Raw genomic sequence first — 12,936 nt, forward strand, 5'->3', positions numbered from 1 at the left:
AAAAAGGCCAACAGAAGAATTTAATTAAAGTCAAAAATTACTAGATGAGCTTTCAACTAGTACACTTAAATTAATAGACTAAGCCTCTTATTTATAACTCATGAGTCTTACCTCTTCCTCACTCACTACCGATGTGAGACTCCAAAGAGCAATACTCAACATGATTGACAGCACCAACAAAGCTATCTGCTTTTCTCATGAAATAGATGAAGCTTAACTGCTACAGAATTTGTTTAAGCTGCTGCTTACCTATTTCTGACCTTTTTTTAGTTACTATGTTCAGTTTTGACAATGTATATAAGATATGAATTCAGACTTATGTTTATAATACTATTCTTTTTATACAAGAAATTCTCATGCATGTATTTTTTCTAAACCAGCCAGCAAAAGGCTCAAAGAGAAATTGGTAGGTGAGCATTTTGGTCCAGAATATCTCACTGAAATAAAAAGAGCAGTTGTCATAAAATCAATAAATAAATAAAAATAAAAATAAAATAAAAAGAACAAGTGTTCTTGGAGTCTTTAAATACAATTAACCAACTTGCTCCTAGCCAACCATGTTCTTGGATGGAAGAATTAAGAGGTCCAGTTTGGGGCCTTCCACCACGACACAGATTTCAAGTTTCGAAATCACTTAGATGCACATAAGTAACATGACACAACAATTGAAAGGACTCAATACACCCGGAGTAGTGTTCATGAACATCTTATTTCAGCTTCTTGATCCCCAAGCACCATCTTTCTCTTCTCAATCTCATCCGCACTCTTACGGACCTCAAGCTTCATCTTCTTGAGAACCACGTACTCGCTATTAGCTTAACCACTATTAGGATTAGCTACCCTTGCCCGGGCTTGTGCTGCAAGCAAAAAGCAAGGAAATATGACAAACATGCAGAAAAAATTCTACAGATAAGAACAAGCTTCTAAATTTTATCATAATATAGAAATCAAGCATTACAACTTCACTATCTTTACTTTTGGTCATAGTTTCTAAACTTTATCATAATAAGAAATCAAGCAAGAGTCGGAACTGTCTTTACTTTCGATTGTTGAATCAAACCAATCTGCAATATTTAGGGTCATACATTTTGTTGTACAGTCAAACCAAGACAAGATAATGTCAGTTTATAGAATGACTCATTTGATATATTTAATTCATTTAGAAAAACCAAAAGATTGCAGCAAAAGAAGGGAAAATAAGCAAAAGGACTCAAACGCAACAAGAACCTGATGACCTACGTGAACAAAAAAGAAAATTTCTCTTTCAAAGGAGGAGATAGTGAGGCTTTGAACCCCCCACGCCCACAGACACACCCTTTCTTTTTTCTTTTTCTTTTTTCTTTTTTTGATAAGTAATTCAAACACACCCTTTCTTCCAGCGTGCTTGGCATACAGGGATATTGCAATATCTATGGTTTTGTTTAGCCCTGCTTTCAGCCTAAGATAGGTCTTAACTCAGAAAAATCAGGGTCTTTAATCTTACTGTGTGCAAGATGAATCAATCTGATCCGAAACTAATATTTTGGAGGTTGTCATCTTATCTTCCATTGCTCAACAGTTAAGCCACAAAACAAAATTGTGTTTCTATAAATGAGAAGGGATACCTGAGCATGTGAAGCCATATTATCCTCGTTAAACCCAGACATGAGGCTTAAGAGCAAAATTGCAAGTCCAGTGTGATGCCGACTAACCAAAAAAATCATTTTGACATGAACGTAAGTAGCAGATGATAATGATAAAACCAATTAAAAGCAAAGCAGAAATGAATGTAAAAAGAAAAATATCAATTTCTTTCAAGTATGAGATTTTATTAAAAAAAAAAAGGGTGTAAACCCCTGGTATAACGAAAATATAGAAGATAAATGCAGAAATAAAGGAGGCTAATATCAAAATCCAATTCTACCTTATCTGCGCTTTTGTGAAATGCTGGCAGACCAAAAGACACCATTACTTCTTATGGGAGGTTACTTAAAAAAAACAAAAAAACAAAATTCTTATGGGAGGCAAAACAATTGTTAGTAAATTCTATATCGGCAAGCAAACATTGGTTCAAGCGGCGTTCACTTGAAAACCTTGAAACTTGCATTATGGCAAAATAGGCACTGCTTGGTGGGTTGGGGTTGGGATTTCGGGCTTTGTGGGGATGGTGAGAAGATGAAGAAAGGGAGAGCACAGCTTGGTGGGTTGGGGTTAGGGTTTCGGGCTTCATGGGGTTGGTGAGAAGAAGAAGCTGAGAAGAAGAAGAGAATAAGATGAGAAGATGAAGTTGAGAAGTTGGTACCTGATCGTGGGGAAGCAGATTCGCAGCTCGATGCGGGACGGTGATGAAGACACGAAGGGAACGGTCAAGGGAGCGAGAGCATTTGAACTTGGAGATTAGGTTCTGATCGGCATGAGACGAAAATTTTGAATTTAAGATAAAATATTAAAATATTATTATTGTTTTAAAATTTAAAAAAATTTAAAAAAAAATTAAATTATTTATTATATTTTATATGGAAATTTGAGAAAGTTGTAATGATGAAATGAGAATTTTAAGTTTAAGATGAAAATTTTTGTTTACCAAACCGAATCTAAACTCAGTGAAATGCAGCGTTTCATTTGTCCACGTGGAGGCCCGTGTATGCAAGGGTTAACCCCTCCCGAGTGCGAATAGAGTTTTTTTTTAAGAAAAATTTTTCTTATTATCTTCACACTTCACACATTATATTTATTTTAATTTTTATTTTATTTTTTTATAATAAATATGTAATGTGTAGATAATAAATAGAATAATTCAACTTTAAAACTGCCCCTAATCTGCCATTTACAAATCAGCCGGACATTCTCAGTCACCATTAATTTCACCATCCAAAACTCAGCCTTTTACTCATCATCAGACATCTGCAACACCTTGTCATTTTCCATTGAATTCAGCCCTCTCTCTCTCTCTCCCTCTCTCTCTCTCGGGCATAGTCTGAGATTCTGAACAAGAGAGGAATCCCCAAAATTAGAAAGGCAAAAAGGATGAGATATTTTGGGTTATACCTTACAGAAGAAGAAAACCCAACCACTACCAATCTACCATCATATCACAATTTGCAGAAAAATATTGGATAATTTAAACTCCAATCACTCAAATGAGACATCAGATTGCTATCCATCTCCTCCAATAATCAGAATCAAGGAATTTTATTGGCTGGTACAATATCGTGTGACAAATAGTAACATCAAAATACAAAAATCTGAGCTAAACAGGCCGCAGGGTCTTTGGCTAATTCACAACATTCCCATCTCCAACCCCATCAGTTCGAAAGGGAGAAAAAAAAATGGAAAAATTGGCAAAATTTTCTAAAAAGAACAAACATTATTGTAAGAGTAGCCTACAAACATTAGACCCTGAAAATACAGGTTGCTGCAGAAGTTCTCAGTTGTACCCACTTGGAGTTACAGCTGGGTTTGTGGAATCAGAGCTGAGAAAGCTTCCACTCTCTGCGTGCTCCCTTTCTCTGTAACCCGCACAGCAGAGACCCAATTGCGACCACAATCCCCTTTAACATTTCACGTTTGATCCGGCCTCTCCTAGGAGGGAGGCTTTGAGGATGTCTGTTCTTGGGTTTGGATTCTTCTGTCGCCATTTTCGTGAAGTCCATGATTTTTCTAAGCAATCTCGAGGAAGAGGAGAGAATGTGAAGAAAGTTCAGTGGAGAGTTTGGGAACAAGACCAACAAGAGACAGAAGCAAAGAGTGAGGGAGACTGATTCTTGTAGTTTGTTCCCTCTACTTTGACACTGCGTTTGTACTCTAAAATATTTATAATAGTCTTGTCTAGTCTCGTATCTCTTCTGCTTGTTGACTTGGTCCGCAAGGGTCAAGCAGGCCCGGTTTAGACACACGCATAAAACGCGGATGAATCTGGGCGGGGCGATTAGGTATGGTTTGGCACTTAATTGTGATTTCAAATTTAAAATTATTATCTCATCGTTATAATTTTTTAAATTTTTATATAATATATAATAAATAATTCAATTTTTTTAATCTTTTTAAATTTTAAAATAATAATAATATTAAAATATAATATTTTAATATTTCATCTTAAAACTCAAAATTCTCGTCTTACTACCAAACCATATGTAGCCGTATCTTGAAATGTGCAAGTACAAGTTGAAAATAATAAAATTTCTTATTAAAAATTATTTTTTATATAAATTTAAATAAAAATTAAATAAAATATTATAATATTTTTTTTATATTAATATTATTTTAAAATTTGAAAAAATTGAATTAAGATTTTAAAAATTTAAATTTTTTATTATATTATATGTAGAAATTTAAAAAAGTTATAATGACGAGATGAGAGATGAAATACTTTCTGAATCTAAAGATGACTGGTGTATTAAATAAATCAAATAATGTAAAGTTTACAGGACCAACTGGTTTTCAACAAGCACAAGGTTGTGGGAAAAAAATGAGTTTAGATATTGAGCTGAGCTAAGTTAAGTTGAATTAAGTTGAGTTTTTTTATGAGTAGTAATAAGTTGAATTTGTGAAGTGAGTTATATGGAGCTTATCTAAAATGAGTTTAGATGTGTTTGGATATTAAGATGAGTTTAGTGTTATTCATGAAAAATTAACAAAAAATTGTGGGTCCTACGTATAAAGATGTTTTGAATTGAGATAAGTTTAATAATTTGAGAGTTGGATATTTGGATATTAAATTCAAATTAAAATTAGACTGAACTGAGTTAATTTCAACTGAGTCTTGCAACCAAACAAAGCCTATTAGATTTTTTGAAACTAAGATATTGGAAAAAAATATAAAGTCGAGAATTTTTTAATATAAATTTTGATATATTTTTAATATATATTTACAATAAAATAATTCAAATTTTCTAATATATAGAATAATATATAATTAATAATTAGAATAATATATTTTAAAAAAAATTGATATTTTTGGAAATATTGAATAATATTAACTTTGGCAATGTAGAAAAAATAAATTGTGAGATTTAAATATGTTTATGGGTATTTAAATTAATAATAGATATTACTTACTTTTTAATATATTCATAACTATTACCCAATAATTAAAAAGGAAAACTCTAGTCCTAAGCCGGTCCACTAATCCAACACCACACTCCATGACGTGCAAAATCCGGTCTTGTCGCCACATCACGGTTTCATAATTAAGAATGGGTAATGATACACTTACCACCCTTTTATCACTATTTTACCACTTATAATGTATTTATTTTTTTTATCATTTTTTTAAATATTTTTTTAACTTCCTTAGCCATTATGAAAAAATTTTAAAAATATATAATTTTAGTGATAATCACTTGCTTAATCATTAAGTAAAAGAAAAAATTTAAAAAAAATTAAAAAATTAAATATAGTGATAAAATAGTGATAAAAGAATCGTAAGTATATCATTTAATGAATAGCCCTCACTTCTCGAGCCCTATCTCCCTCATGATTTCATAATGCAGAAACCCTAACTTTGAAATTGAATTTCTCTCGAGCCCTCTCTCCCTCTAAGTTTAACTTCCCCTCTAGTATGATTCTCGAGCCCTCTCTCCCTCACTTCTCCAAATGCAGAGTATGTCCCCCCCCTCCCCCAATCTCTCCATCTCTCACATCCATAGCCCTCTCTCAGTTTCGTAGTGATCTTTCTCTCTCTAACTTGATCTGTGATCTCAAAACAATTTGGAAGAAACGACCACGTCCAAATCTGTGACTCGAAGACATACGTTGCTTGCATGTTTAGCTCATCTCCAAAACCCTACATCATGGTAAGTTTTTGGCCGAATCCTTCTATTTGGTTCCCAAGTACAATGATTGTTTTTAAGTTTGGTTTGCTGAGTAGAAGAGAGATAATAAGTTGGGTTTTCTGTTGTGTTTAACTTTATGTATGGAAGTTGTTCCCTAGTAATGTAAGTACATTTTTTGTTCTGCCCATCAACTGTTTGATGGAATTACTGAGCAGAATGGACTATTCGATTCCTACCATTTTGTTCTCATCATGCTAAAACTTTCATCTTTGTGTGCTTCTCTTTCTGCATGTCGATGTTATCTCTGGTTTGTGATGAATGAGAAGGCATAATGTGTTAGAGCTACTTTAGGCTGAAATTCCTTACCCCTTTAATGAACACTTTAACTGCTTAAGCGAAAGCAAATGATCTTGGTGAAAGCCATGTGTAGTTGAAGGAACTTTGATAAAGTTCTTATGCTTTGAACAAAGATGCGTTGGAGAGATATTTGATGTAGTTCTGAAGATAGTGAGGTTGAGTTTTTAATTGACTGCTGATTAGTTGCATGGTAGCAAACCCAAAATAAAAGACGGGCCTCGTTATATTGTTTAGCTATAAGGCACCAGATAAAATCAGTTACAAAATCAGCTAGTTATTGTGAGGAGAAATGAGTTTAATTTCCCAAAATATTCTAAGGTCTCTCGTTGATCTTATTGTGAGGAAAAATGAGCTACAATCATGAACTTAGTCACTAAATTGATCACGAAAAATAACAGCTTGAAGATCTAAAGTTACTAGATATTTTAGAGATCCTATTTAGCAGTTGTGAATTTGAATTCTACACTGTGAGTACTGAAGCTCCAGTGGAATTTCATGAATAAGTTTTAAGAACTAATTTATTTAGTCTTCACAAAGAGCATATATAAAAATGAAGTTTGAAGCGTATGAACATGCTCATTCTGGTTTCAAGCTTCCCAACTTTAAGGTTCCTAGAAGTATCAAAATGAAGAATCAGGAGAACTGTTTAAGAACAAGTAACTTTCAGACACTACAAACACCCCCAAGTTTTGTGTTTTGCATTTAAAACATGATCATGAGTTTTATATCTGATATTGTCTAAAAAAATGATCAAGGCTAGTTTGATATAGGGAGAACCTTACAGCTGGGATCGTATTGGGGAGAGAGAGAGAGAGAGAGAGAGAGAGAGAGAGAGTAGGATGGTCAGGTGGGTGGGGAGGGATTTAAAGAAATTGTGTTTATCACTTGTGTGAGGGTGCAAAAAGAAAATTATGAAAACACCTATGTGGTAGCTTTTGATTGGCTAGTGTAAAATTATTTTTATCACTCGACCGGCTCCAAGTGCTACTCTTTGATATAATATTTATGAGTGTCTCTCATGTATAATAGTATCAATACAGTTATTTAGTTGTTTGGTCGGAGTTTCATTTAATATCACATTTAAACAGCTTGTTGAACATCACATTATGGTCATTCTACTTACTTTCATGAACATGGTTTAACATATTTGTGCACTAGTTTGAGATAGATCACCTATGGCATTGAGCGCATCATCATGTGTAGTTGATGATTTTTTAGAATCACCAACCTGTTGGTGTGGCTTGAAAGCCCTATTAAAGACATCCCAAACTAACAAAGATCCTAAAAGAAAATTTTACGTATGCCTGAAGTACAAGTACAACACGGTAAAATATAGACTTTTTTTTATCTTATTTTTGTATTACTTTTTAACATGTCATATTTTACATTTGTCAAGTTGACCTCTTGTACTACAGGGAGAAGCAAAATGCCAATTCTTCATATGGGCAAATATATTTCAATTCGTAGAGGAGAAAATTTGCACAAGAGAGAATGCTATTTGAAAAAGGGAGGGCGATGTATTATTGTGTAAGTATAAAGTTTAGGAAAAGGAAGATAAACTAGTTGAGAGAGAGAATGTTCTTGACAAGCAAGAGGAGAAAATTGTGAAGCAGATCGTACATAATAGATGTGCATGCATATCTTTGTGTATGTATTGGGTGATATCGATTGTAATAATTTTTGGTTGGTTTGAACCATAAATGTATTTTGGTCCAAGTTAATTGTAAATGGATAGTTTGGATTAAAATATATTAGTATATTTTTCTTTTTGTTGTGAAGGGAGATCTCAAGTGTTACTGGATTGTAAACTTTTGGCTTGTAAGATATATCGATCTGGGATGTTGAACATGACCCAATGTATTTTGAATTTATTAGTTGTAAACTTTTGGTATGCAAGATAGATCGATCCTAGATGTTGAACATGACCCAATGTATTTTGAATTTATTAGTTGTAAACTTTTGGTATGTAAAATGGATGGTTCTTGGATGTTGAATATGGTTTGGTTGGAGGAATTGAAATCAGCTGTCGTCTGGCGCTCCACCTTCTTCCTGAGTGCATTGTCAAATTGATCAACAAATTCTTTCAACGTAGTACCAGAATGTACAAATTCATCGAAGAATGCATTCATACTTTTAGACCTTTGAGTTGTGCTCATGCTAGCCCAAAATACTCCCTTAAGGTACGCCGGTACCCAGAACGACCTCTCATTGTACAACCCTTGCAGTCATACATTATTACAAAGTTCATACTTCTCAATAAGTTGCCCCCACTTCATTTCAAATTCTACGCATGTCTGTGACTCATATAGGGCACTTTGGATGAAGTCTTCAACCCTGCATTGAAAGCAGCATGTGATTCCAATTTCTTAGGCAACTTTCACATTATATGTCATAAACAATATCTATAGCGATTATCTAAGAATACCAGAGCAATAGCACTCTTCATTGCTCGATCTTTGTCTGTTATGATCACTTTTGGAACCCGGCCATCCATGCACTCCAACCATACTCGAAACAACCACACAAAAGTACTTGTATCCTCGCTTGAAAGCAACCCAGCTCCTAACAGTATAGACTGCCCATGATAATTTACACTAACAAATGGAGTAAACGACATATCGTATATATTTGTTAGATATGTTGTATCGAATGTGATAACATCTTTGAAATACTCATATATTGTTCGGCTACGTGCGTCAGCCCAAAACACATTTCTCAGTCTCAAATCATCTTCCACATCAATCATATAAACAAAACCATCATTCCAACCCCATCCTCTTGAAGTACTTAGTAAGTGCTTCACCACCTCCTTTATCCAACTTTAATTTTCTAGCTTTGTTAATAAAATTTCAACAGTCTTTTTCTTGAAAATCAAGATTCTTGAACCCGCCTGCATCAATAACAAGTGCCCCAAAATTCTTATTCATTCGAATACATGCTCTGTCGTTCAAATCAAGCATCCTTTGACTGTATTCGTCTAAACACTTGTGCGATCTAAAAAATCTAGATTTTTGTGGGCTGACAGTGCTATGATTATGAGCAATCTCAACACTGGTCACCTTCCAAGTACCCTTCACCAAGTTAGCATTTATCATTGTCTTACAATCCGTTTTAATAATTGGTCGCAACCTCGAGATATTACCATGGTTAGGTTGGTACTTGCCACCTCGCGCACACCCAATCGTCAAATACCTCATCCTCCCATCTGCCTTTCTCTTCGTCCATTGTGTTATAACACCAAAACCTTGTTGCTTGGCATATTGCTTATAGTAGGCCATAAACTCATGATTAGTGGCAAACTCCATACCAGGTTTGGACTCCTCATCAACTCGTTCATTATCATAATTTTCTTCATTTATCTCCTCAGCTTCTTCATTCTCTTCATTTAAAGGAGATGTACCTCCAACATTAGTTTCACTTTCAGAGATAAATGTCGCATTAGTCGATGGAGTAGTTGCAGAATTTTCAAAGCTTCTCAACTCCTCTCCAACACTCGATGGAGGTCGTGGCATTGATGGAGGCTGTAATAAGGTATTGCGTATTCATATAGGTAACAATGCACATAAGGGAAAAAAATAAAAGGTTAGAATGCAGCTACCTGGCTGGGTTGTTGAACATGGCGGGATTCATTCGCATAAATCTACGAAGGGCAGATGAACGTTGTTGGAAGAGATGACATTGGTGGGGGCTATAATCAAGAACGGTGTTAGAATGGGTAACAACATGCCCAAAAAAAAAAATAACACGAAAAATTTCTAACCTGGTTCGGTTGTTGAACATGGCCCAACTCCTCCAGTGTATTCGATAGAGGGCATATCAATGTTGTTGGAAGATGTAGCATTGGTGGGGGCTGTAATCAAGCACGATATTAAAATGGGTAACAATGTAAGGAAAAAAAAAAAGAACATGTAAAATTTCAAATAACCTAGTTCGTTTGTTGAACATGGTCCAACTCTTCTGCATTTGTCGACGGAGGGTAGATGAACATTGTTGGAAGGGGTGGCATTGGTGAGGGCTGTAATCAAGCATGGTGTTAAGATAGGTAATAAACAGATTAAAGAAAAAAATTGAAAGGTTAGATAGGAAATAACCTAGGTCGTTTGTTGAAGATGGTTCGAACCCTCTGCATTAGTCGACGGAGGGTAGATGAATGTTGTTGAAAAATGTGGTATTGGTGGGGCCTTATATCAGGCACGGTGTTAGAATGGGTAACAATGCATATATTCAAGGACAAAAATTAAGGAAAAGAAAGGAAGTACCTGGCTCGTTGGTTGAACACAACCCGACTCCTCTACATTACTAGACAGAGGATAGATGAACGTTGTTGGAAAAGACGGCATTGGTGGACACTGTGATCAGATACAGTGTTATAACAGGTAATAAACAACTTAAAGAAAAAAATTGAAAGTTTAGAAAGCTATTTACTTGGATCGTTTGTTAAAGACAGCCCGACTTCTCCACATTAGTCAATGGAGGATAAATGAACTTTGTTGGAAAAGGTGGCATTGGTAAGGCCTGTAATTAAGCACAGTGTTATAATGGTTAAGAATGAACTTAAGGAAAAAAATTTGAAAGTTTAGAAAGCTAGGTACCTGGCTACCCCATTTATATGAATATGAATTCAGATATGCATTTGGATGCATTATAAATGGTGGGTAGTAAGCATTTCCTGGACCATAATATCCCTACAATACACAAATAAAAATACATTAACTAGTTGAAATCAAGACACATTCCTTTTATGAATGACCAATGTATCATACCTGAGTCGGTGGAATTGGTGTAGAAGGCCTGGGTGGCCTTTTATCTTCCTTTTTATCCATCACGCTATTAACAACTTGAGTTTTTAGATCGACATTACAAGAAATAAATTAGAATAAATAATTAATACATGCATCACAAATGGAGCAACTCCACATACAGTTAGAATAATTAATTAATAATGGGTCCATCCCTGTCTCAATTCAGGAAACCTTTCATCATTGTTTAAATGTAATCCTACCTTCAAGTTACATTTTAATAAACACAAGAAGAATTACTTTCCCAAAATATTCAGGAAACACATACCTCTCAAGTTAATTCTATGATCTACTCACTTCCACAAATGCATGGAAATTGTAATGTTTAGTTGGAAGTATTTGGTAGGTATAGCAATCTTTCTTAGTAATGTGAAGGCCAAAGCATTCCTTAGTTAGATCTACAATGACAAGAATTTAGTAATTTATTTTACAAGCTGCAAAGTGCAACTTTGGATCTGTATTTTTTATTTTTTATTTGATTTTTGCTTTTTATTTTACAGGCTACATTAGATACTCCTGGCTAAATTTCTCACATTGCCTTCAGAGCATTAATTCTTAATTTTTAATTTTTTTGTTCTTATACAATACACTCTAACTAAAATTAACCGAGAAACATAATTATTCATCAAGATCCCCTAGATATAGAACCGGTTTTAGAAGGAGAGTTACAAAGTTTTGATCTGTTTGTTTGGAAAAACCCAGTTGAGGAAATATTTTCCACCAAAATAGCAAATCCATGAGGTATCAAATCATTCCTAGACATTTTTTATGAAGTAACGAGTAATTTTTTGCACAGCAAGATGAAATATAAACACGGATTGCAAAAATACCTCGTAGACCAGACGACAGGCGGCAGATGACAGACGATAGGTGGCAAATGACAGGCGGCAGATGACAGACGATAGGTGGCAAATGACAGACGGCAGGCGATAGACGAGAGACGATTGGAGGCAGACAAGAAAATGGTGCCCGAGCAGGAGGGCGAGAAGTTGGAGGGAGACTACACCACCAATTGAATTCGAAGATTTGGGAAAAAAAAGCTAGATTTTGGGTAAAACACCTGTGTTTTACTGTAGCAATTATAAAAAAAAAGCTACGTTGGCATAGTGTGGTTTAAGTTACTGCAGCGGGCTTTAGTATAACATAAATCAATTAAAAATACTTTTCACTTATTGGTGCAACCTGCCCATTTATTAAATTCTAAAAAATAAAAACTATCTTATCTTATCTCATTATCTAAATACACACTTTTTTATAAACAATCTCATCTCATTTTAACTAAAAAATTTTATTATTATTTAAAATATTTCATTTCATATTATCTAAACTACGTAACAAAACAAATCCATCTCCGTCTGCCTATCTCCCCTCCAATTTGGAGCTCTCAGTTCACTGCATAAAAAAATAGAACCAAAGGTTGAGTTCGAGCAGTGGCATTAGATTATCATTTTTCTAGTTAACCATGTTTTTACTTATGCTGTTCATTTTCACCAGCATTGAAGTAGGCCTCGTTTGGATACTCATATGATCAGAAATTTATAAATAGTAATAAAATAATTTTGAGTTAATTCTTTATTGAATTTTGATAAATAAGAAATAAAATATTCTAAAGTTAAAATATTATTAAAATATTTTTTTATTTAAAAAAATGAAATTATTTTTTGTATTTTATAAAGAAGTTTAGTAAAATTGTAATGATTAAGTAAAAAAATATGAAAGAAAAATTGAAAAATATTTATATTTAAATATTATTGAATATTGAAATGATACGAAGCCAACTACTTATCCAAATGGGGTCTAAATAAACTTGAGGTTTAACATATTTGTTCAAAGTGTTTATTAGGCAAATAATATAATATTCTTATTTTCTCACGTAGACTTTGATTCTTGAACATTATTTCCATTTTCTTGAAGATCTTGGTAGTTTTGATATATAAATTGTTGAAAATTATGAAATAAAAAAGTATTTAAAAATAAAATAAAATGCATTGAAAAAGTACATAAAAAACTTTAAAAATAATATTTTA

General features: G+C 33.8%; 1 long non-coding RNA gene across 1 annotated transcript; it reads right to left on the reverse strand.

Annotated features, from left to right (window-relative positions):
* Window positions 1-455: 455 nt before the first annotated feature.
* Window positions 456-2,417, reverse strand: LOC122293391. Its single transcript, XR_006237258.1, has 3 exons — window positions 2,282-2,417; window positions 1,605-1,686; window positions 456-857 (listed from the first exon to the last, which is right to left on the reverse strand). It is a non-coding gene; the product is annotated as an uncharacterized LOC122293391 (long non-coding RNA).
* Window positions 2,418-12,936: the final 10,519 nt, after the last annotated feature.

This window comes from Carya illinoinensis, chromosome 14 (genome assembly GCF_018687715.1).
Source record: "Carya illinoinensis cultivar Pawnee chromosome 14, C.illinoinensisPawnee_v1, whole genome shotgun sequence".
Lineage (NCBI taxonomy): Eukaryota > Viridiplantae > Streptophyta > Magnoliopsida > Fagales > Juglandaceae > Carya > Carya illinoinensis.